The following is a 25,548-nucleotide window of genomic DNA, read 5'->3' as shown; positions in this document are numbered from 1 at the left end:
TTGATCTTGGCCATGAATGTGAGAAAAAATTTCCTTCTGTATTTTCAACATCTGCATTAGGTCTCTTAAAGAATTTTGAACATAAAATAATTCTTAGGGACGACGCTGTACCAAAGGTTCATAAAGTAAGAAATGTGCCTTTACATTTAAGAGACGCTGTGAAATCTGAACTCAAAAGATTGTGTGAGTTAGATGTCATTGAGGAAATAGAATCTTCAGTTTGGTTATCCCCGGTCGTTGTCGCTCACAAGCCAAACGGCAAAGTAAGACTTTGTGTGGATTTAAGAGATTTAAACGAGAATGTATGGGTGGATAGACATCCATTGCCTAATATAAATGAAATGTTTACAAAATTAGAGGGGGCATCCATTTTTCCCACGCTGGATCTGTCTAATGCTTACCACCAGATTGCATTACACAAGGACAGTAAGCATTTGACGTCTTTCATCACATCAGAAGGTGCTTTCAGGTACAAGAGAATGCCCTTTGGTCTAATATCAGCATCTTCTGTCTTTCAAAGGGTGATGCATAATCTTTTTAAGGATTTTAAAAATGTTTTATACTTTCAAGACGACATTTTGATCTTTTCATCTAATCCATCTGATCATTCTGAAATACTGTATAAGGTATTACGTGTGCTGCAAGATAGTGGTCTCACTCTCACAAAAGAAAAGTGTAAATTTGGTGTGTCTTCTGTTGACTATTTGGGACATACTATTAGTAACGAAGGCATTTCCCCAAAATTAAATTTAATCAAAGCTATTGAATCAACTCCAGACCCTATGGATAAAGATCAGCTCAGGTCATTCTTGGGGCTTGCCGAATATTACTCCAAGTTTATTCCCCTGTTCTCTGATAAAACTGTAAATATGAGAAATTTGATGAAGAAAAATGTTCATTTCCTTTGGGATGAAAGTTGTAAAAAAGAATTCAAGTTGTTGAAACGAGACATTGCATCTGCACCTGCTCTGGCAACGTTTAATACTGCTCATTGTTCATTCATCATTACTGATGCTAGCAATGTGGGAGTCGGTGCAGTTTTAATGCAGTGTCAAAAGGTTCAAATGGTAACGATTGGGTTTGCTTCAAGACCTTTGAGGGATGCTGAATGCAAATATTCTACATTGGAAAAGGAAGCTCTTGCTTGCTGGTGGGGCATAGAATATTTCCGCAAGTATGTGTACGGTACTGTTTTTAAACTCTGGTCTGACCATCGTCCTCTAGTAGATTTATTTACTACAAAGGGTTGTGGGAAAGCGACTTCAAGAATTGCCAGGTGGCAATACAAACTTCAGGATTTTCATTTTAAAGTTGAGTATATTCCTGGTGTTAGGAATGTGTTAGCAGATTGCTTATCTAGATTACCCGTGCCTGATGACAATGTAGTTGAAGTAGACAATGATGATGATAACGTTGTGTCAATTTGTGAGATTTCCAAAGGTTGTATCCGTGAGGATACATGGAAATTAGCATGTAGTGATGATCCTGTTTTTCAATGAGATATGTAGTTATGTGAAAACTCAGTGGCCACGCAAAGACTTATTATCGGATGGTATTCAACTGTTCTTTCATGTTACTCAAGAGTTATCTGTGGTTGAGGGGTTACTGTTCAGAGGTCTACAATTGGTAGTGCCTGGTGAATTGCAGACTAAGATTTTAGAGATGACTCATGAGGGTCACCCTGCTATGACATCTATGAAAAGGAGGATCAGAAGTGAGTTCTGGTGGCCAGGGATGGATAAATGTATAGAAAGGTACGTCAGAAACTGTGTGGATTGCTGCTTAAGTGATAAGTCTCAAAAGCATGTCACGTATGTACATCTTCCTGTTTCTAGACCTTCACGGGTTTGGGAAAGTGTATCCTTAGACATTGCTGGTCCCATGTCATTCAACAAGAGCATGATGTATGCGATTATCTTGGTTGATCAATTGTCTCAATGGCCTGAGGTAAAAATGGTTTCTAGTATAACGTCTGGAGTAGTGATCAGGTTTTTAAATGAAATATTCAAAAGAGAAAGTTTCCCATAAACTATTACAACTGACAATGGTGTACAATTTGTCTCTCAAGAGATGAAGGAGTTTTTGGTACGTCATGGTATAAGACACAAACGTGTGTCAGTTTATTATCCCAACAGTAATGGCATTGTAGAGAGGTGGATCAGGGTGTTTAAAGAGGGTCTCCAATTAGCCTTACGTAATGGTAATGATTGTAAACAAACCATTAGTGAAATTCTGTGGTGCTACAGAAATACGCCAAGAAGCATGGGTGATCTTTCACCTTTTGAGAAAATGAGGGGGAGGAGGAGTGTCTCCAATATGAGTCAACCGTGGATGAGGATGCTTGATTCAAAAAAGACTATTAATAGTGATTGTTCCTCTCATGCCAATTCTTCATTGTTCAGTGTCAATGATTGGGTGCGTGTTAAGAAGAGCAGATTAGTCAAGTCTGGGGAGTCACGATATTCGGATCCTTTGTTGGTCAAGCGTGTTGGTCGACAAGTTGTTGAACTTTCAGATGGCAACGTGTGGAATATGTCCAAAGTGGTAAAAATTCCCAAGTGGTTGTGGCCTAAGGGAACAGCCTCAGAGTCTAGCATGCCATCCAACTCGAGGTCCTCCAACAGTGCCAGTAATTGGAGAAAGTTCTCAGGTTCAACATCCCTGCACAATGTCCCTAAAAATAAATTCACCTGTACTCCTGACTCTAATACTGTTCAACGAACACAGAGGCAATGTCCCACTCCAGTACGGTTTAAAGATTATCATCTTTATAGATAATTTGATTTATTTATCATACTATGTGATTTCTCGTTATTGATGTTTTTATTTTATTTTTAGATTTTGTAATCAAATTATACTTTGTATATCAATTCTTGTTCTTTCATTTTCAGTTTAAATTGTTTCTTTATAATTCTTTACGAAGGGGAATGTGTGGTATCGCTATGTCATGCCTGGAATCGGGAACACTGCTGGGTTCCAGATTCCCGGGTAGACAGTTGAGACCCAGGCTTGTTGTTATGAACGCAACTGAAATTACTAAATAAATTATCCTCTTATATACTACCAAACCTAGTGGTAGCATCATTTCAGTAGGCCTCTGAATTGACTCCACTGAGAGGCGCCCAAGATGGCGGCTCCCGCCTCAGAGCCGAGATGTGCCCTTCGCTGTCTGCACCGGGGGACGCCGCAGTCCAAGGGTCCACTGCTCCCCTGGCCTCTGCGGTCCACAGCCCCCCTCAGGGTGGGAGTTTGGACACCCCAGCTCCGGCAAAATAGCTCAAAACGGCAGCGGGGGATCGGAGCTCCCGCGGAGCATGTCTCACTCCATCACCAGTCAGGCCAGGCCCCCCTCTTATTCTGCTTTTAAGTTGTAATTCCTCATTAGAAAAGATCAGATTATCCATGTTTTATATCTTTGGAATGGTACAGATAACCCTCCTAACTGGTGAAGTTGGAATTAACATACTGGTTTAGGATTGCCACTTTTAAAAAGTTGTACATGTAAACAAGGGAACCCAATTTGATAGGTCAGGGAACATGGGTGTGTGTATTTTATACAAACAGTGGTCTCTCACAGAAAGGATTAGGAAAAAGGGTCCGTATAGCAATACGATGAGAGCTATATTATGCTGTCTGTCCAGACCAGAATTCTTTAATATATTATATTTGCAAAAAGACAATGAAGTAGAACGCATAGACTGTGCAATTTAAAAGGAAACAAAAAAGGGGGGCTCAGGCATTTCTAAATGTTTGAAAAGGAGTATAAAATTCTCAAGCAAATATGAAGTCAAACACCATAGCACAATTTATTCGATAACTCATATGACAGTGTCAAGATGTCAAAAAGTCAACAACGTTTTGCTCCCTTACAAGCAGAGTACAGGGATCATCATCAGGACATAGACATGTATGCCTGAGACTAATGCCTGTTGATCTATGGGAATAAGGGGCAAGGGAAATCACCATGTGGCAATGTGGTTAGTCGTAACTTATCTTATCAAAACGATTTGCATATGCATGACCGTCCTTGGCTCCCACCAGGTATATACAATTGGTCGCCATTTATCAAATCAATTTGCATGTGCATGACTGTCCGTGGACTCCCTCTACATCTCTTGATTTAAACTTCCAATTCCTGGTTTTTAATCCCCTTATCTTATTTTTTCAATTTTTGCCTGTTTCCTTTTAAACCAGATGAGTTTGCTTCACTCATTCGCTAAGTGCTTATTTGACATGGTTTACATTTCTGGCTTCTCTCTTGCGGATAGGAGACTGTTTCTACACCATGTAGAAGATAGATTTGTAAAGGATTGGTGCTACACAGAGCAAACAATGCTTTCAGCTAGTAGTATTAAAAGAGAAATACTGGGAGCCATGCTAACTGTGCCAGATCATTGTCATCCTTGTCCATCATATTCAGTCTCAATTTTGCTGCGGTCTAAGAACGAACTACATCTGTGTTGCTAATGAAAGTTGCGTGTGACAGAAACCGCTTGATAAGGTAAGCTAAAACTGCAGTCACATCATGTGTATGAATGCTTGAATGTCTGAAAATACTATCCTCGCTGTTTTATTCCAAAAATGTTTTCTTTGGTATGTCTTTCTTAACATTTTGAGACAATACACAACAGCACAAAGCCATCCGATGGTGACTGCATATTTCTCCAATAATCATATGTAAGGATGCATTGCAATATCTTCAGTTTTCAAGAAAAGGAATCATATCAGCCTAGGAGAGGGACAAGAAATGGTAAAAGGGGCACCGAATCAGTAGAAACATTCACATGATACCCATCAACCATGGGGGAGAGAGAGGACGCAGTTTGTGGCCCAGATAAAAGGCCCACACAGGAGAGCAGAAAGGGTCCAATGCAACCCACACCAACCTGGGACCCTCGATCAAATCCTGCAGTCTGAGCAAGGCATACATTTGCCACTGCAAGGCAAAGATTACCCACATGTCCCCCACATCAAATCACAATCTGGAGGAAGCGCTGGAGTGCTGATATACCATGAAAGAGCAGGCATAGCTTGAGTTAGAGTACATTGACTCCTCACTGTTATCCCCACATGCGATCAATTATTAGATCAAGATCTCTCTCTGTATTCTCATCTGTAAGGACACTATGGGGACGAACGGCCTCTACATTGGCCCATTCCAATGGGTGAGATCTCTATTTTTTGTGTGTTCAGGGTGCCACCATACCCAATGAATAGTTTTCCAGTGCATGGCGAATACTAGGGCTAAGAGTGCAAACTTATAACCCGTCTTGTGTCCCTCCCCAGGGAGGGGAAGGAGACCCAGCAGGAAGTGTTTATTGTTGCGAGCCAATTGGACCCCTGTTACCTGGTTTACCTTGGAACTAGCCTCCCCCAATACAGCATCAACAGTCTACAGGCCCAAGTAACATGGGTAGATTCAGGTGAGAAAAACCAATGTCTCACACAATCTACCACTCTAGTAGGGTAAATGCGACTGAGGCGCTGAGGTATTAAATAAGCTCTAAGGACTTAAAACAATTGTGTACATTTGAATCTTGCATTACTTACAGTCTCATGCACCAGTGTCCTTGCTCTACACCATTCTGCATAAGCCACAAGGCCTCCAGATCCAAGTCCCAATTATGATGCAACTTTACTATATCAGTTGGCCTATCTACTTTCATGGCGCATACGTATGGGAAACCAGACTCTTTTGTGAACCTGGGTCAAACATGACACCTTGGCCTCAATTATGAGTCCGACCCCCCTATTACGAGTTGGGCAGTCGGGCCTCCCTGGGTCTGCTGACTCCGCCAGAGAGCTGCCGTTTCCCGGAGGTGGCGATGCCGTCAGAGGTTGCAATATGCTTGGTGGGACTTTTGGAATCCCGCCAAGTATATTGCGAGTTTCCTCTTTGCCGACAGTGATATGGAGGTTCTTCCTCCATGTCAACCCTAGCAGAGAGGAAACAAAAAGGGCCCTAGAGGCCCCCTGTGACTTGTCTGCTTATGGAGGCACACAGGGGGGCATAACATGTGCCCCCCTTAGTGCATACACAACAGTTCCTGCATGGCATGAACATTAAAGTCCATGCTATGCAGGAACTTTGTGAGGTGTTCCCATTGTGCTGCCTTTTTAAAAGGCACTGCTGTCTTTGAAAGAGGCACTGCCTTAGAAATGCCACGTTGTCTGTCCGCCAGACTACAAAAAACTTGGAGGCAGGCAGTGGCAAGGCTTAATGGTTTAGGGGCACAGCAGTGGTCAGCCACCTGCCCTTGCACTGCCAAAAGTCATAATCGGGACACAAGTGTCTGGGATTCCATTGGCACATCTGGATATCCGGTAGACACTACCCAGGCCATACGCAACAGGGTCGGGTATTACAAGAATTGTCCCGGGCCTATCCGAACAGTTCACCCCCTCCACAATTGTGATGAAGGCACCATTAAGCTATAAATCACCCATTACTCAGCGGTTCCCTTCAATCTAGGACCGTATATTCATATTGACTTTTAGGCATAAAAAGGGGCGAAGCCACCAAAGTGGAAGCATCGTAGAGTGTGTTGTGCTCACTGGGGTCTGCTGTTCTCTATCAGCACCAATCTCTCCAGAAGCTGTTTCTCCGAGTTGGATTCCTCCTCACACCACAAGAGGCATATTGAAGCAGTCCCGCAAAGTAGTTCATCTGGAGGTGAGGGAGTACAAACTCACCCTGCTCCTGATTTTGCGTCAGGGTCTCCTATTGGTCTGGGCGTACCTGCTCAGAGCAATGACACTAGGAGCCCTTCATGTTCCCTAAATAGGGCAAGTGATTGCATGCAAAACAAGTTTTGTATCACATATAAGCATTGTGGTGTAAAACCATTTTGCTCAGTGCCACATAGCCCACAGCTGACAGCGGTAGAGTCTTCCAAAATTCTCTGGTTCGTGTAAGGTCCATCAGCACATGGCCCATGTTCAGGTCATAATGAATATTATCATGAGTCACCTGGATTCCTAAATATCTAAATTGCTAGACTTCCAGAGAACATCCAGCACTGGAAGGACATGTACCGCTCACAGGGCCAATGCAGCCATGGAAAACAGCACTTTTTTTTTACTATTCACACAAAGACCTGACACTCCTCCAAAATTAGCCAAAAGTTGTAACAATATTGGGGCAGAGCAAGTCGGGTCTGTCACATAAATTAACGTGATGTCGGCGTATATCGACACTATATGCATTGTGTCGCCCACCCGCATTCCCTTATCACTTTGTTTATACAGCAGGTAACTCACCAAGGGCTCCATGGGTAGGGAAAAGAGGACCAGCAACAACGAGCAGACCTGACGTGTGCCACACCCAATTTCAAAAACCTCCGAGACCATTTGTCCTGTCCTCACTCGTACCCTTGGCGCCTAGTATAACAAGCGCATCCATGCCATGTACAGCGGATCAAAACCAATGCACCTAAGCACCTCCCAGAGGTAAGTCCAGGATAAGTTGTTGAAGGCCTTCTTTAAATTGAAGGTGACCACTGCCGCCCCCATCTCCATGCCTCTGATGGCATGCATAACATGTGAAAGCCTTCCAAGGTTCATGTGTGTTCCCCTACCCCGCATGAAATCACACTGATCAGTTTGCACCAATCGTGAGACACCTACCTTAGTAGCATAGACAGAACCTTTGCTAATAACTTAATATCCACATTTATGTAGAAAGTGGTCTATGAGAACTTGGGTTGATAGCGTCCTCACATGGTTTCAACAGCATGATTAAGAGGGATTCCCTCATATGGTCTGGTAGGATTCTCACAGACACCGTCTCCTGGACTGTTCCCAAATGTTTGGGCAAGAGTTCCGTTGAGTACATCTGATAGAACTCCACCGGAAGGTGATTCAGGCCAGGAGACATTTCAATTGATATATACTGGAGATGAACCTTCAGCTCCTCAAGCTGAATATCCTCCTCCAAGTCCACTCTATCAGATGCCAATAAATAAGGGATAGAAATCCCTCTTAAGAACTAAGCCAAGTCCAATGTCTCATCCCATGCGGGTGCTCAGTAAACCTCAGCCAAAAATTCTCTCAGTTCCCAGTTAATAGCGAATTGGCCCACTACAACCCATCCATTTATTTTTGTCAATGAGAGTATTACAGGGGGCTCTCTCACACAATAATGTGTCCGGAGCGGTTTCCCTCACTGTCGAGTCACTGTCAATAGTTCTGCAACACTTGTCAGTCCAGTCTATTCCATATTTCTTCCACTTTTCTGCGTGCAGCAGCAACGTACCACAAATCTCAACACCTGTGAAGACCTCTATGCTGGTGAAAGAGGAACTAAAATGTATTTACTAATAGGGCATCCCTTATCCAAATTAGGAGCCTGATAAGTTGATCTGAACCTCAAGGATAATGACACTATCACACATATGATTCCTACTCAGTTAGTACCTCATAAAGGATATGTAGAGTAGAGACGCATCTAAGGGAAACTTCAAACTCTAATAAAAGTGAGGCAACACCTTTGAATTTGTATATGACCTAAAAGAATGAGTGCATCTAAAGATTAGGGATGTTACTGTAACCATAATAATTCTCCCTTCTTCTCTTAATTACCACCTCTGGATGGTACCATAAAACTGTTGTGTGGTCCTGAAGAAGGTGATAGGCAGTATCACATGTCCACATCGAAACGTGCGTTGAACTATTGTTGGTAAGTAGATGCCAGTGCACAACACCACAGCGGATAACAATTTATTCTGTACTTCTGCTGAGGTGTGTTTTCATGTATGTGTAGTATGATGGGACGTTTGTATTAATGATTAGTATGTTAGTGTTACAGTCTGAATGTTTGTTCGAGTGAGAGGTTTGATTATGATGAGAGGTGGTTCATTTTTGTAATCGTGATACTCTGTTTTTATAGAAACAAAAAAACATGTATTATTATTCCTGATACAACAGCTATGGTAAATACTTTGAAAGAATTGTTGACATGTATTTGTAGACTTTATAAAGAAGTATGATGTTTTCTAATTAACTTATATAGATTAAGAGACAGTTTCGATAAAATATGGGGAAAAACAAAATAAACTTGATCTTGTGAAATAACATATACATGTAAATATTTCATTATAAATGAAACAGAACTAACAGCATAGCTGAGTTAGCTTAGTTGAACAAATACAGATCAAGTAGGTGATTCTTTCTTCCCTATAGTGTTTTTTCCCCTTGCACCTAGATCTCTAACTACTGGAGTAGTGTGGCTCACTGGTTAGAGGCAGCAGGCCTGAGAGCAGAAGTCAGCCCGGGACCAGGGTTCAATTCCCGACGCGGCAGGGTTGTGGACCTTGGTCAGCGGACTCGATAATTCTCGCTTCGGTGCTTACTCTAATCAGGGGTTCCACTCGGCAACTCTGGGCATTAGCTTGCCTAATCTCCACAACGGCCCCACCAATTCCGGGGATGCCTGGCTCCACCTTGGGGACTCCCAGCAAGGGACCATCCCACAGGGAAAGCCAGGACGGGTTCCCCAGAGTTATACAGCGCCGGGACGCCCCGTTGCTGGGGCAGCTGTGCGCTTTACAAGTATACTACATTTACATTTACATTTACATTTACATTTAACTAGGGGGTTACCTTTTTGGATTTGGCTCTGTAAACCTCAGACAAATACTCTCTCAGAACCCAGTTAAAAGTGAATTGGCTAACCATAAACCGTCCATCTATCATTGTCAAGAAGAGTATCACAGAGGGGATTCTCTTGCACAACAACCAGTCCAACATGCGACCGGAATGGTTTTTGTTGTCTATAAAAGATGTTCATGAGTCATGAATATATTTAGATTGTTTTATTCAGGATAGTTACAGGTCCAGATATCAAGTTGGTAAATAAGAGACCCCACCAGGAGTGACCTCCTTGTCACTCAGCCTGCCTCCAACTGCCCTTAGGCTCAGGCAAAACCCCCAACATTCTATGATGTCACCAGGAAATATCACAGTGACATCAAGAGAGCAACAAGGAAATACAAACTCATGAGAAAGAGACAAAGTCCCTGTACAACATATCTCCTTTCTTTAGGGAAAAGAACAAATAGATGCAAACTAATATAATTATAAAATGAGCAAATAGAAACAATTAGAATATTTAACAATATCATTGTTAAATAAGCGAAAAGCTATGTCATCAAACAAGAAGATATGAACATATAATAAGCCATAAGAAAGAAGGAAGAGTGGAAGAAGACACAAAAACCTCTAATAGGTAACGCACACCACCACCTTCTTCCTAATAATGTTCAAAAGTAAGAAAATTACAAGAAGTTAATGAAAAATACAAGAGAAAGAATACCAGACGTCTCCGGCACCTTAAGTATAGTGAAAAAGAATCTGCCAAAACACAAGTGAACCAGCACGAAGAGTAAAGGCAGGATACTAAACACCAAATTACAGGAAAATAGAAAGTTCAAGAAGAAAAAAAAACATGTATGAAGGGATACACTCACCCAACAATCACTCAACCCGGAAACAATCTGTGGAATACATATAGCCATACGTACTAACAATAAAAAGAGATAAACTCACCCATCAATTATTCAACACTCAACATCAATAACGTAACACGAAAACGACCTGCAGGAATTACACGTGAAAAATCAAGGGATACACTCACCCTAAAAACTAGTTGCAGGGATACACTCACTCTAAAAACTAGTTGCATGGATACACTCACTCTAAAAACTAGTTGCAGGGATACACTCACCCAGGAATGCAACTAGGATGTAACGGGGTTTACAAGAAAACTTTAACCCGTGAAATTATCAAAACGAAATCAAGGGATACACTCACCTTAAAACAAGTTGCAGGGATACACTCACCCAGGATTGCAACTAGAATGTAACGGGGTTTACAAGGGAGCCTTAACCCGTGCAAATATCAAGTAAAATAAAGAGAAACACTCACCCTAAAACAAGTTGGAGGGATACACTCACCCAGGAATGCAACTGGAACGTAACGGGTTTTACAAGAAAGCCTTAACCCGTGCAAATATCAAGTAAAATCAAGGGATACATTCACCCTAGAACAAGTTGCAGGGATGCACTCACCCAGGAATGCAACTGTAACGTAACGGGTTTTACAAGGAAACCGAAACCCGTGAAAAATTTAAAATTACATAACCATAAGTGTCATCACTATAAACTCACATGCATATTACACAAGAACAGGCTTGCACAGAAACTAGTGTAATATGTAAACAACTCATGTGTACTTACTAAAAATGCATGAATGTGAACACTTTGAATAAAATACAAGTAAAAATAACGTAATGCAATGCCGAATCATGGTAAAAGATGACAAACTAAACCTAATATTTAAAATAATATGTAAACTTTGCTAAAAGCTAAATATCATGACCCACATTGAACCAAACATTTCTTAATAGCTAAACAAAGAGATAGCATAAAAAGAAACTGGAAGTCCAAGCTAAATTAAAACATTATATAAACAAAAGAATACATTAAAAATAAAAAACGTAGTCACCGTAGTCTGGGTCAATGGAGTACTGAGGCAATTGCATATAACATTGAATCATGGTGGAAAAGTCTTGAAGAGTGACATCGTGTTTGTTAAGTCAAATTTAATATTGCGAGTAGGTGAAAGAACCAATAGAAGAAGAACGCTCACCTTACAGGAAGGATACTTAACACTACTGTCACCAAATACCACTCCGAGATCGTGTTGGAGAACATGAAGAAAATGAAAAACTTGCAGCAGCATAATATCTGTCTGTGTACAAGGGGGATATTCAAGTGACGTGGTAGGCATGGATGCAGACGTGTCGGAAGTTTGGAGGAGAATAACTTCAAAACCTCTGTGCTCCTTAAAAGTGCTGACTGGCAGAAATGTGTAGAAGAAATCGAAGAAGCTGCAGGCACATAGTGGTGGCACGTTGCGTGCGTCACACCGGATGGCTCTGGGCACGCCTTTGTTGTCAAACGAGCAAGAGCAGCAGCAGATCAAAAAAGAACACGTCACAGGGAGCTGATGCAAGAAGGTAGGCTTCGCGCGCTCCTCGCGCTCCTCGCGCATTTCACATTTAAACATGAGGGATGGCAGTTAATAACTTCCTGCGCACTTCGGTAGGAATGACAGTTAATAATTTCTTGTACACTTTGGTTATCGCTGTGCTGTTTTTTTTTAACACATGTTTTCAATTAAAGCTGAAAAATATGCACTGTCAATTTCGTTTAAACTTAGCAGTTCATGTCTTTCACATTCGAGTGTTATTTGTACTTCAATAACAGTCTGATGTCTTACACGTTTGGCTGTTTATTTCATTTATGTAGTATTTAAGTGCAATAATTATTTTAAACTTAATTTTGGGTTGAGGAATGTCACTCGCCTTCAGCAATGTTTCATTTTTTTTTTTTTTTTTTTTTTTTGCTAGCTCAGACAGGAGTCTAGAAAGGCACGAGATGATTTTGCTTTTCCTCTCAATACTTTTACAAAGGATGATTATACGCCTTATGTACAGGCTGTCCGGATAGTAACAGACACTGGTGGGGCCAGGCAAGGCGTTGCTTGTAATAGAAGTAAGGTTTAATATTGAATGAGAGGCTTCAAAATAGGAATTAAACAGAGACTTACTTGAAAGCTGTGAGCTCTTTTTTCTTTTAGTTCCGGTTCGTTTTCTTTATGAAGAATAAATTCCAGTATCCTTTAGGTTCGTCATTTTATTCCTTATTTATCTTCAAGTACGCTGTAGATATATATATTAATCTTCTTTTGCACGCTGTAGATTCTTTGAAAATGTCCAGAAGTCGCAAAAAATGTTGTATATAAAAGATGTTCATGAGTCATGAATATATTTAGATTGTTTTATTCAGGATAGTTACAGGTCCAGATATCAAGTTAGTAAATAAGAGACCCCACCAGGAGTGACCTCCTTGTCACTCAGCCTGCCTCCAACTGCCCTTAGGCTCAGGCAAAACCCCCAACATTCTATGATGTCACCAGGAAATATCACAGTGACATCAAGAGAGCAACAAGGAAATACAAACTCATGAGAAAGAGACAAAGTCCCTGTACAACAGTTTTCCTCTCTGTGGAGTCGCTGTTGATAGTTACGCTGCACATGTCGGAACCGTCTATCCCATATTTCTTTCACGTGTACCCCAAATCTTCCTCTCCTCCCCTCAATCCTCACTGTGGATGCGCGATTCCAAATATCTCCACTGAGCCTCGGCTGACACTAGATCACATGGCAGGAGGAAGCCGTGTGATGTTTCGGGTTATGCGATGACGTCCTGTTACCAGTGCATTACCAGCTACACTGTAAAAACTCACTAGGCAGGCAGATGCCAGATCAGAAGTTATTCATTGCTTGCTAAGGGGAACAGTTCTGGTGGAAGCCTCGAAACTGTGAGTTCAACTTCACAGTGGTAGAATGCACACTTCACAGAATGGTGCTCTGCTGTCAGTGCCCGTGTAAGGTGTAGAGGTGTGATCTACATTCACCGTTACAAAATAGTGTTTGGGGTTTGTTTTTATGAAATACAAGATTGCGTGGCTGCACTGTTCGCCGAGAGTCTATAACGTCCAGTTTGGTATTACATTTCTAAATGAGGTTACATTTTACCTTGCTTAACAACCAAAATCATCCTAATATTAAAAGGGCAATGTATGTGCTTACAATTATTTTTAAAGCTTATTTTAAAGCGTCATCGTCACTGAGCTGAGCCTGTTCAGCTGCGTTCACTGTTTGGCTTCTTATTAGTAATGGATGGTGATGCACTGATTAGTCCCTGCCATAGTGCCCAGTGCCCATCCAGTTTGGTGTGGGCAGGACTCCCGGCCTAGGCAGAAAGGAAAGTCTTTAGAACAGCCCTTCACCAGCCTTTGTCTAGCGCACACAGTGCTTTTCTATCTACGGCGCCAGAATTCAGCCGCTCTCAGGTCAGTCGAGTCCTCAACATAGCTGCCAAGGTTGCAGCTAGCTTATGAGTGACATATTCATTTTTTCAGTGTACTTATGAGTGACATTCAACAACTATGAGTGACACTTTCTTGCGAGAAATATAAAGCAATGAAGACCAGGGAAACAAATAAATATCAGAATTTACACCCATTTGTGCAACCAAAAACTCACACTTTACTGTACCAGTCGGTAGAAAATTAGAAAAAGAAAATAGCAAAAAGTCGGTATTTATTTTCTCCCTCATTAGTTCATACTACAAGCAGCAGGTATAATATAGAAATCACTTTAAACGTGCTTTAGAACTGCACGTGATGATCCCTGATGTAAAATAAACAAAAACAGAAAAGTCATGTTAAAAGTGAATACAGATGGCTTAATGTATACATGAACAAATGTTAATATCCGGTATATTTTTCCAATGCTCGCAATCCTAACTACCTTGAAAAGTGAGGCATGGTGATCAGAGTTTCTTGCTCATTTATCGAACTATATAATTGTACATACATCGGTTTTCTGTATACACACATGTTCACCACTATTTCTCGCATATATTTTTGTTATATTTCAGCTTGGAACATCTCATCCAGTTCCCCGAATACATGTGTGGGTCAGTATTTTTTTATTTTTATTTTTACTTTCGTTTTTCGCCATACGAGCTTGGACAAGCTTTTTGCATATCGCTTAAATCCCACGCACCCCCCAGTTAATAACACCAGCTATTTTTTCTCATGTTTTTTTTTGTTTTTCACATCGCGTGCTTTATTCAGGAAAGCTTTCCCGAACATGACGGAAGCAGTGCGCTCCCTCATGAAGCCGTTATCATCTCATCACGTGGCACGGGTCACGTTAGATAATGGCAGCGTCAACTTGTTATCCAAATCCCCGCTGTATTGAAACACGGAAGGAGTTTTCGAGACATAGAAACTCACGCTGTTTATTGTTGATTTCCCAAGTAAGTATCACAATAACGCTTCAGGTTTAATTTTATTTTTATTCTAGTTATATTTTAGATCTGAGCATCGCACTTGACTATTTTTTTGATCGACACTTTCGACACCGTCTTGGTAAAAGTTCACTAAGCGAAGTTCTCGTTTTCACTGCACTCTTGTTTTTTCATCTCCGTTTGCCCCACATATTTACCCCGCTTCGTAATTGCACTGTATGATAGTTCTGTTCACAATGCACACCAAAGAAATGTCATACATTCTAATGTATTATCAAAATAGCCGTTATGATGACTGTACTGGTCCTGTATTATTTCCCTTTTTTTCGACCCCTGACCCGAAATGCATTGGGTATTGCAATTCAACAATTAAAAATCATGGAGACTCATATGAATGATTAATGATCTAAAGTATGGAAGGATCGTCTTGAAAATAAAGACATACCATGAAAATGAACCTGATTACATTGTCATTATTCTACCACTATTGATGTGAAGAAACTATTTTGTTTCAAGTTACATGAGCTCACGTCTTAGTGAGAAGATTGTCTTGTCACACGGATTCTTGATGGTGATCAGAGACACTGTTGAGAACCATCACTCACACAAATGATAGGCATAGCCACGTAAGGAAGGAGTTCAGTCTCCACAGCTTCCACGTTTGAGGCATAGACAATTCTACCGCATCCAGCTTACCATATACTGATACATATCTCCCCTCTACATAAGCCAAATGACTCAGCTGTAGGAATAAGCAACCGGGTGCCAGCCAAATGGGTATCCCCTAGCGTATGAAGAATGTGTTGAGGAATATATTCAGCCCCTCCTTTTTTAGGTCGAGCCTCAATCCACCTGTTGTATCCTCTTCTGTGGCCTCTGGGCAAACCCACCGATTGCCATTGGTTCCTACCTGTGGCATTCCGAAATATGTGCTTGTTATTGGTGCATTCATTGTAATTGGCCTGCCTTTATGTGCTTGGTTCCCTCCCAGGCGGCTTCACTCATTGTTTACCTTGTTTGGCCATCACTACGCATTCATGGGTGCTCCAGCTCATCTGTGAGCTTGTTCTTGTAGTTGTTGCAGCTGGAACACAGTGGACTTATCTACAGCCGCTCCTGGACGAAAACTTCATGTGACCCATAACCTCCTGCATACACCCTTTGACTTCAAGCAAGCACACCTCTCGGCTTCCATGACTCAGAGAGGTTAAGACCTGCAGCCTGTAATACGAGTCAGACTCTGATACTGCCCAGCATGTGCCAAAATGCAGACCGAAAGACACTGTTTCTTAATTGTTCACGATGTAGGGAGGAGACGTGAACATAGGTGACAATAATGAACTTTTGCTTTGATTTTTCCATTGCCCCAGAACATATTGCTTAGACAATTGCTGATATAGGTGACTATAATCTCCAAGCAGAGCTGCTGAAACATCATATAGTCAACAAGCAGAGTAGCTGAAGCTGTTTGTCGGTCACACCTGATGTGTGAAAAGTTTTACGCACATTTCATTTTCCTATGGTTGTTCGAATTTGCTCGGAAACCAGACATGCAATTTCACAAAATATTGCTATTGTCATCAGTTTGATTATAGATGGGCGAGTGCTGCCCTCCTTTTCTTTTTCCTCTCATGAAACATATTTATGTATTTATTTTTAATAAAAATGTCATTGCAAAACACATCTTTAGTTCCCCAAAACAAGAATCACAGAGAGTCACAGTCAGGAGGGATAAGTGACACTACTACGCGGTACATTACATTGCGGTTATTACAACGCAAGTCATTAAAACGACTTGCGCTAGAGGCGCTGAACTTAGGAATAGTATGATTTACTATTTCAACTCCAGTGTGTGTAGCAGTAGGGAAGGTGTTGGAATAGTAACTCATACTATTCCTTAGTGTGGAGCGCCATCCAGCACAAGTCGTTGCAACGACTTGCATTGTAATGACCGCGATGTAAATGAATCGCGGCTTAACGACTGCATCGTAAAGGTCATTTCCCGTCAGGAGTGGCCAATATAGTAATGGGCGTGACATAAAACAGGTAGTTAGAAATCTCTGAAATCCAGGGCTATTAGTTTTGTGCGGTTGTGGTGAAGATTGTGAGCCCCCTGCCTGGTGCACAGTTCTATTGATCTTAACTTGCATTGGATGGCGTTCTGCCACAGAATCAATCTGCACAGTCAGCGTCCTGATGAAGGTTGATCACATCTATTGTTAACTTCCGAAACACGCGTCAGCGCATTTCTGACAATACTCATTACACTAGAATAATTAGCATAATGAGCAACAGTGTTTATCTTTTTGGACTTTGCCTTGTTCTCTGATGTTTGTATGTGACTTTTTGTGATATATAGTTTCTTGATGTATGTTGTTTTTATTATCACTGTATTGTTATTGGTTATATGTTTAATGTCTCTGTGCTGCATTAAGTTTAATATATGCACTGTTTGCTCCTTGATGTGGGTGCTCATGAATCATGTATATTTTTCATATAACCATATGTGCTATTACACTTGTTTGTTTTTTAAAAGGACTCATATAAACATATTTTTGTATCTAAGATGAATAAACTATATAAATTACTGGTCTGATTCATGGCATATTAGAACATGTTGTCTTTGTCACATATCAAGTTTTTGGAGACATTTTTGTTTGTGTGCACTGAAATCAGGAGGATGCTGGCCTGTTAGTGCTCTTGTCTTTGCTATTCAATGTTCAAATTTCCATCCCTACAGACCACCACACATGACCCAGACTCAGGTGTCTCCTCCATCCTCTGTGCCTCCTGATTTTTGCCAGGGTTCTTCGGGTGTTCCCCGTTCCTCCCACTGTTTCGTGCCATCATCCCCACGCAATCCAATCATCTCCACGTACATCCAACCAGTCCCACACAGCACCAGGGATGTAAAAAAATGTGTGCGGCATCCATGGTCAACTCTCAATTTAGCTGGGAACAAGACCATTTACAAAAGCAAATACTGCAGTCCCATGGCCCGTAGCTTCTGCTTGACCCCAGTGAATGTTGCACAGACCTGGTGTAGTCAGAAAATATATGGAAAAGGTGTGGCGCAGTGGCCAGGGTGCCTGACTCCGGACCACTGGGTTCACTTTTCGATCCCCTGGTGCCGGCAGCAGGTTAGCCCAGCACCATGTAACTCTGGGCAATAGCTCGCTTAATCTCCCAGGCAGACCCCAGCTCTGGGACACCACTTCTGAGGTAGCTGTGCGCTTTACAAATGCTGGTATTTCATTTCATTTCATGTATTATGTGATTTTCGAAGGTGGGATCACCCCGCAATATAGCGTCCTGATGTCTGTAATTCAGTATCTTGGCTATGATGGCTTAAGGGGTGGCCACACTGCGAGGGGAGTGCACCAGCAAGAACAATGGAGGACAAGCTAATGTATGGAAGCTGTTAATGGATCCACTTTTCTAGGAACAACTCAGAACTAGATCCCTCCACCTTCTCAGGAAACCCCATGAAGTGCAGATTGCATTTCTGGGATCTACCTTCTGCATCTTCGGCATGCAGTTCCAATCTCCGTGTGTAGGCTTTCAGAGTCAACACAGTGGCTTTTAGTAGTCCAAACAGGGGCAGACCACATCCTCATTTGTCTCGCATTCCTCAAGAGGGAGGGCCCACACAGCCCAAAACACGGGGAAGATACTCCCCATGCTCCTCCGTTGCGCCCCTCAGATTTCACTCCGCGACCGTATCACTGCCTCATTGACCAAGGGGGTAGAGGCACCACAGCAGCTCCTACGTAATTGTGTGCGGCATCCACCCATCAATGCCCAAGGTCAATAACAACAATCTTCCCAGGGTCCATCCACTCCTGTGGGCATTTCTTAAATAGGGAAGTTATATTTATTTCTATTGAAGCCCTAATTGATCCTGCCGCAAGCAGCAATCTTTCCCATGGATCACAGCACAACGACCAAGGCTGGTGATGCAGGCCCCCAAACAGATCAGTCCGGTGGGCCTCTCCAGGCAACAGCATTCTACAGCACACATAGAATGAGGAAAACACCTCCATGGTTTGTTTTTGAGCAGGAAGGTGTCCCTTCCTACACAAAAGCAAACCTGACAACAACACAGATACGTTTCCACTATGGTGCAAGGATGCCTGCATTGGCGCTAGGCACCAAATTATGCACCAGTTCTGGCTTAAAGGCACAGGAATGGCCATATGTCAAAGAAACAGTGCATTTCTGCTCTTTAATTTTGACACAAGGAAGCACAACAAAAAGACTTGCTGTGCTGCCTAGTGCCAAAAACTTTAGTACATTACAATCTGGACTTTCTATTCATAGAACCTGCTAGTTTACACAGCGCAGGCTTTGGGAAGTGAAAATTCTTAACTACGAATGGCCCAAGGTTATTATACATTACAGTCCATACAGTACATGTAAACATAGTATTTTACTTAATTAAAGGATGATGAAATTGACTGTGATTCAAAGTGCAATGGATTTCATGAAATAAATCCAAACGAGTTGTAATCTTTTAAGAACTTTATTTATGATGCATTACAATTTTCATCCTTTTATATCACATTGTGAACACCACCACCAAGGCCTTACTTCTACACTAAGTAATACATTTAGAGGGAAAAAAGACACTGTAGTAGATGGAGGATTCACTAGAAAGAAAAACTTTCCTGAAGTTAAAGAATAACAATGTATAATAATGATTGTATGGATTTTATGACATTTCAACACAAGTGAATGTTTGCATAAGACAATAATTGTCACTGAAGGTTTGCTATATGTTTGATACAGTGAACCAATGATTAATATTTGATATTAAATTAATCATTATCCCTACAGAATGTCAATTTATGAAGCAGTGCAAGCGGGGAGTGAAATAGATTTGGCCTCAATATCCCAAGAGAGCCATTGCTACAAACTAGGGAAGGAGACTCTTGTTGCAGTGGTGGAGCAGGAGGGAGGGAGCACAATCCTTCTGATGCCAGGAGAGGAGCAGGAGCTTCATGGGAGACTGGATTCAGGCTGCTATGAGGAAATATTGAAGAACACAGTGAGTTAGACACTATATGTGCACTGACAAGACAAATCTCAGTAGGGTCCCAGTGTAAAGCTCTTCATACACAGACACTTGTTGGGATGAACAAAACACTGGAGGCAGGCTTCATGAAAAGAGACTCAATCTTTGAATAATAAGAACAGCATGCAACAGTTGGTTATTGGTGGAAGATTATTTAGGGCTTGTTGGACTTGGCCTTTTCCCCCCAAATGTTTCCCTTTTGACCCCCTTATCTAGATTGTCTCCCCCATGGGATTAAACCTGTATAGGCCATGAGTGGTGTGAGACACCTTTGTGTAAATGTAATTACATGTAATAATATGAGCACTTGTAAAATCCCCCATTTTAAAACTGCACCTGACTGAAATGTAGTGTTTTTAAAATGGATGCCATGGCCCTGGGATTTTGCCACTGGACTGACATAGGTCAGCGGACTAGATAATATTACCCAGCTACCCCTAGCTTTTGGAGGGAAAGCCTGGCACCCAGGGTGCTCACCCCCTCCCCTAGAACCAGTTTAGGCTAGATGTGCCAACATTCTAGAAGGTCCTGGCACTGCCTGGGAGGAGGGTATAAATAGGGAGAAGTGTCACCAGAGAGTCAGTCAGCGCTGGGACAAGGAAAAGAGGGGACCTGCTGTGAGGTGCTACCGCCACATGGGCCTGTGAGCTGGGCCCTGCACCCCTATAACCCCCCCCTCTGCTGTCCCCATGGGCCCCTGACAAGGGAGGGCCCCTATCCAGGTCACTGACGCTATTTGACCGGTTACCACGCCAGCGCTGTGTGAAGAAGCGCCCAGGAGGTGAGGAGTGTGCCCCTGAGGAATTGCTGTGGGACTGTCTGCCCCTCTGAAGCACCCTGGGAAAGATTGTGCCCCCAAAGGAATTGTTGCTGGCTGAGGTGATGTGAGGCCCTGTGGAAGCGCTGGGCCCCTGGGACTGTTGTGGCCCCCTAGTGTTGAAAAGCCAGCCTGTCCAGCGCTGTGTGGTGAAGCGCTAAATTCCTGCCCCCTCAGCGTGGTCAAAGGAAGGAGCTGAGGTTGTGGGCAGAGGGAGGTGCCGTGCGTTATGAATAGCGCTGTTTTATGAGGAGACTGTGGCAGCCTGTGATTACCCTCGTTGGTGGAGGTGCGCTTTTTCCGAGGAGAATAATTAATTCAAAGGGAGCCTACCCCTTATTGTTGCCATCGTCACCGCCGCGGCCCGGCGCCGCCAAGGGACCCCCACCTCTGTGGATATCGTCGCGGCGGCCCCCGGTACCAGGAGAGGGCCGCCGAAGTGCAGGAAGGGCCGCGCTAGGCCCTGAGGCCGTCAGGTTCCCCCATCACATGACGGGGGCCCGGCCGTGTCATCGGCCCGCCCCCGCCGCGCACTGATTGGCCTGCGCGGCCGTGACCTGTGAAGGCCGCGCAGGGATTGGCCGACGGCTGGGAAGGCCAGAAGAAGAGGAATCGAAGCCCCGGGTCCCCGTGAGGTAGGAGGGGGACCCGGGTGAATCACTGGAGCGGGGCCCCCGTGGTCGAGAGGGAGCCCCGAAGCAAGAGCGCCCGGAGCGGGAGCCCACCCCGCCGGTCTGAGCCCAGAGTGAGGGAGCAGTGGAGGAGGAGGGGCCGGGGCACACTGTCGGTGCCGGCCCGCCGGTGCGGAAGAAGCGATCCAGAGGAGGAAGGAGGAAAGCCAGGCAGGCTTCCCCCTCGCGGGCCAAGTCCCCGCGCTCGTCTCCGGTGTCCACGCCGATGCCGTTTGGACTCCCCGGGCCTTGGTGAGGAAGAAGGGCCCGGGTAAAGTAAGACGCCAGACACCCACACGGCCAGTGAGTGTCCCGGGTCCCCGTAAGGCAGAGGGACCCGGGAGAAGCGAAGGTGACCGCCAGGAGGGGCGCTCGAGGGAGCGCGAACCCCTCCTTCCCTCCACCTCGACGTGTCAGTATTGCAGGGGCCTCGAGGCACATTGTCGGTGCCTGGCCCCTACCGCAGAGGAGAGCCCTGCGCCCACATTGAGGCGGAAGAAGAGCCCTACGGACGCCGGAGAGGCATCAGGAGCCCGGTGAGTGGGGCCTTGGGCAAACTGTGTGGGAGTGGGGTGAAGAGGGCAACGGGGCACAGGGTCGGTGCTCGCCCCCCCCTCCCCTTAGTTTGGACATTTGAAGTTGAGCCCCGTTGGCCCCAGATACCACGGTGGTGGCCCGGACTAATCCTGTGATGGGACTAAGCGAAACTGTAAGGGCCTGGAGAGAAGGAACTGCCCCCCCCCCCCCTTTGAACTGGGACAGAACGGGCATGTCTTCAGATTAGATGCTCTGAGTTAGGCTTAGTGGTCATACGCCCAGGTTCACCTTCTATCTACCCATGAGTTAGTGCCCAAGGAAATGTTCTTCTTGATTAGGGGAATGTGTACCCTGTCATGAGGAAGTGGTTGTCCTGGTTTAAAGAACGGTTGCCCGAAGCCTGGTGCTTGCAAATACTTAAGAGGTGGTGCACTTCTGTGCCTAGTTTGTATTGTAGGCTGATTACCCTGCTAGTGTGAGTATGCTAATGTAATGCCTACACTAAAGTTATTGAGGTCCAGGTATACTGTTGTTTTATACATGCTGGGAGTTTGTATGCTTTGGTGCCCACAGGGCAAGTGAAGGTGCCTTCCCTTTCAGGTTTGGGCATGGTGTGCCCCCTTTCTGGCCTGACGAGTTATTCCAGGCCCCTGTTCATGCCCATGGTTAATGAGCCAGCCATGTTGATTCATAACAGGTGCTCCTGTCTAATATTAAATGTGCTGTGATGCTCTGCTTTTCCCTTACAGGGGTGGGGTTTGGCGTTATAACGCAGGAGGTGTGTTTATGCATAATGTTGGATTTTGCAATTACAGCCTTCCCCCGAGGATGAGAGCCTGAGTTGGCCCCGCCAGATTGGCTCCAGGTCTAATGTACATTTAAACACCCTTTTTCCCTTTCAGCATGGACTTTGGACTCAACCTTTTTGTCCCATGTAAATAATCCCCCTCTGAAGTACTTGGCTCTGGTGCCAGTTGGCGCCTTGTTGTGACTACCACTATTTTGTTCCTTTTTACCTTACAGGTTGGAGTCAACACTAAACGTAATCTTTTTCCAACCCAAGGTGGTGTCGTGACTCTTTTGTGGTGTGATTGGTGTGTCGTCTGTGGATGCTGCGTAAATGCTTCACATGTCCTCGAAGTTTGGCCTGCCCGCTTGATGCCATGTTACCCCCTTGGAGATTTGGGTAACCCCCATTTCCAACAGGGCTGTATTAAGTAAGTTGCCTAATTAAACTGAGAGATGAAAGAGGGCAACCCAAGTCCTAGTTACAAGTTGAGAAACATCTACAAACACGTACATTTGTGATCATTCTGACTATCATCTGACCTATTCCCACCTTAGAAGTGGTCAGAAATGTATTCCAGTAAAGTCTAATTTAAGTCCCAATCTGTGATGGGGAGGGGGATGGAACATCCTCAAACTTGGTGCAGGTGAAGGGGATGGGATATCTTCACAGGCAAAAGTGTGTGATTGCACAGCGGACACTTACCCCTTATGCGGAATGTTATGAAATGGAGAATTCCTTTCAGAGGACATAGAAGCCTATAAGTGATGTTGCCTGACATTCTGGGCACAGCTTTCCAGGTGTGGTGCAGGTAATGTTTGTGCACTGAACAACAAGTCTAATATATTCAAGCAGAAAGATCAATCTCTACCCATTCTTTTACATCTTTTTTCTGAACAGGGTCCATTATTTACAGACCAGTGATTCCATGAAGAGTGTTTGGGAATATCACATTAGGTGTAAGAGTTTCATGAAAGTTTACAAATGGTTCAAAATGAAAAGAAGTAAGAGTCTGTTGTGGCATATGAACATTGAGGGACAAAGTAGTGAAAGCAGCACTTAGCATGGGGTTATACACTGCATTTGGAAGGGGGAATTGAAGGACAGTATAGGGAACACAAGGGACTCTTAAGATAGTTGCTTTACAGGGGATCATGCAAGAGGTTGCCTAATGACAGGTGCTGTGGCAGGGCCTGACCATGGATGTGGAAGACTCCACTGGAAACACTGATGCAGCATCCAGATAAATGATGGCAAATGAAGATGAGAGAAAACAAAAGTCTGGTCTGGGAGCTTCTCTCCAAGGGAAGTGAGAAAGGGGTGAATTTATGGAAGATTTACATTAGAGAGGAAGATGTTTGGGAGAAAGGTGAAACAGTAATCAATACATTGCGATTTTTGACAGGACAGAAGGACAGTGAATGAGATAAGGCAAGAAGAAACCTATGGAGCGCTGTGGTAAAGAGGAGTGTCTAGGAATGTCAAAGTGTGCCAGATTAGGAGAGCAAAATTTAAATGCCTTATGAGACTCGCTTAAAGTGTGAATCATCAGCAAAAAGCTGAATTTTATATGAGAAATTTGAGCAATACAAATCTAGTAATTAATTCTACTGTGTAAGGCAGTGTACACAGGAATTAAATATAATGAGACAAACGTGGTGACACAGTTGTCGATGACAGCACCTCTTTTTCTGATAAAATATTAGGAAGAGTTCTGATACAGAGCATGGAAAGAATAAAAAAAACTCACTTATGTTGCATTTACATAATGCTGCTAACCGTAAGGATTATTAAATGATGAATACATGTTGGAAAAGCCGATATCAAATTAGCTCCCTTTATTCCTTTAATGGATTCGCTCAAGGAATCTATAACTACTCTCTAAGAACAAGCACTGGTATATGCAATAGGTTTTGCCTAGGTGATTAATGATACTTTTTTGATGTACGTTTTAGCATAGTGAGCAGTTATGCAATATAAGTTACTGAAACTCTGTAAAATTGTCATGACTTATTCACTGAGAAAGGCAATATATTGTACAGTAACTGGTATAATATAAAGTGGAGAGATTATGGAAAGTGCAGAGGACAAAGAAAAACATATGCAGGCAGCAAGCATGCTTGAAATGTTTGTTGACCTGAGGAGATTCAATCAAAAGTGTCAGACTATCAAAACATGCAGCAGAAATTACACAAATTATATTCAGTCCTAATGAAATATCTACACCTTCCGTGAAATTGTTAACTAATATAGAGTGAAGGTTAACAAACAGAGGGAGATTAGAAGAATCATATACAGCCATCAATAAAGCTCCGCGAAGTCTATGACTTTAATGTACAATGTACAATAAATATATGCATTCAGTAAGGTCAACATGAGGAGATACAGTGAAGGGCGTAGGATGGAACTAAAATGAAATGCAGCCCGAAACGTTCTCCCAATAAAATGAGAGAAACATGTTTTAGTGCTGTTGTGATGTAAGGGGTGGAACGGGGAATCGGAGAAACCCCGAGAAGATGAGTTAAAAGGTGTCATAACGTTATTTTTTTTAGCCATGTTGTACAGCAGCTCCAGCACTGTGCAATATGTAAAAAAAACATTGACAAAGCCAATAGATTTTGCATGGGCGAAGAGTGGTTGAAGAAGTGGATGTTAAATTGTGTTCTTCCTCTCTTGGGCGGTCAGAGGCATTTGAAGGACTGGCCAGAACAGAAGTGGTCCTGCCTCCTTAAGTCCAGTGTGACTCACTTTTGTACAGTTTACAATTTATTTGCTTGGCA

General features: G+C 43.2%; 1 long non-coding RNA gene across 1 annotated transcript in view; it reads right to left on the bottom strand.

Moving 5' to 3' along the window:
• Positions 1 to 19,398: 19,398 nt before the first annotated feature.
• The window catches only part of LOC144762039 (uncharacterized), a 65,770-nt gene continuing 59,620 nt past the window's right edge, over positions 19,399 to 25,548 (bottom strand). The window contains exon 3 of the long non-coding RNA XR_013596016.1: positions 19,399 to 19,904. This is a non-coding gene — a long non-coding RNA (uncharacterized LOC144762039). The remainder of the gene's footprint in view (positions 19,905 to 25,548) is intronic.

The sequence above is a fragment of the Lissotriton helveticus genome, chromosome 6, assembly GCF_964261635.1.
Source record: "Lissotriton helveticus chromosome 6, aLisHel1.1, whole genome shotgun sequence".
Classification (NCBI taxonomy): Eukaryota; Metazoa; Chordata; class Amphibia; order Caudata; family Salamandridae; genus Lissotriton; species Lissotriton helveticus.
The sequence above is the reverse complement of the archived record's forward strand: the minus strand, read 5'-3'. Positions and strand labels throughout refer to the sequence as shown.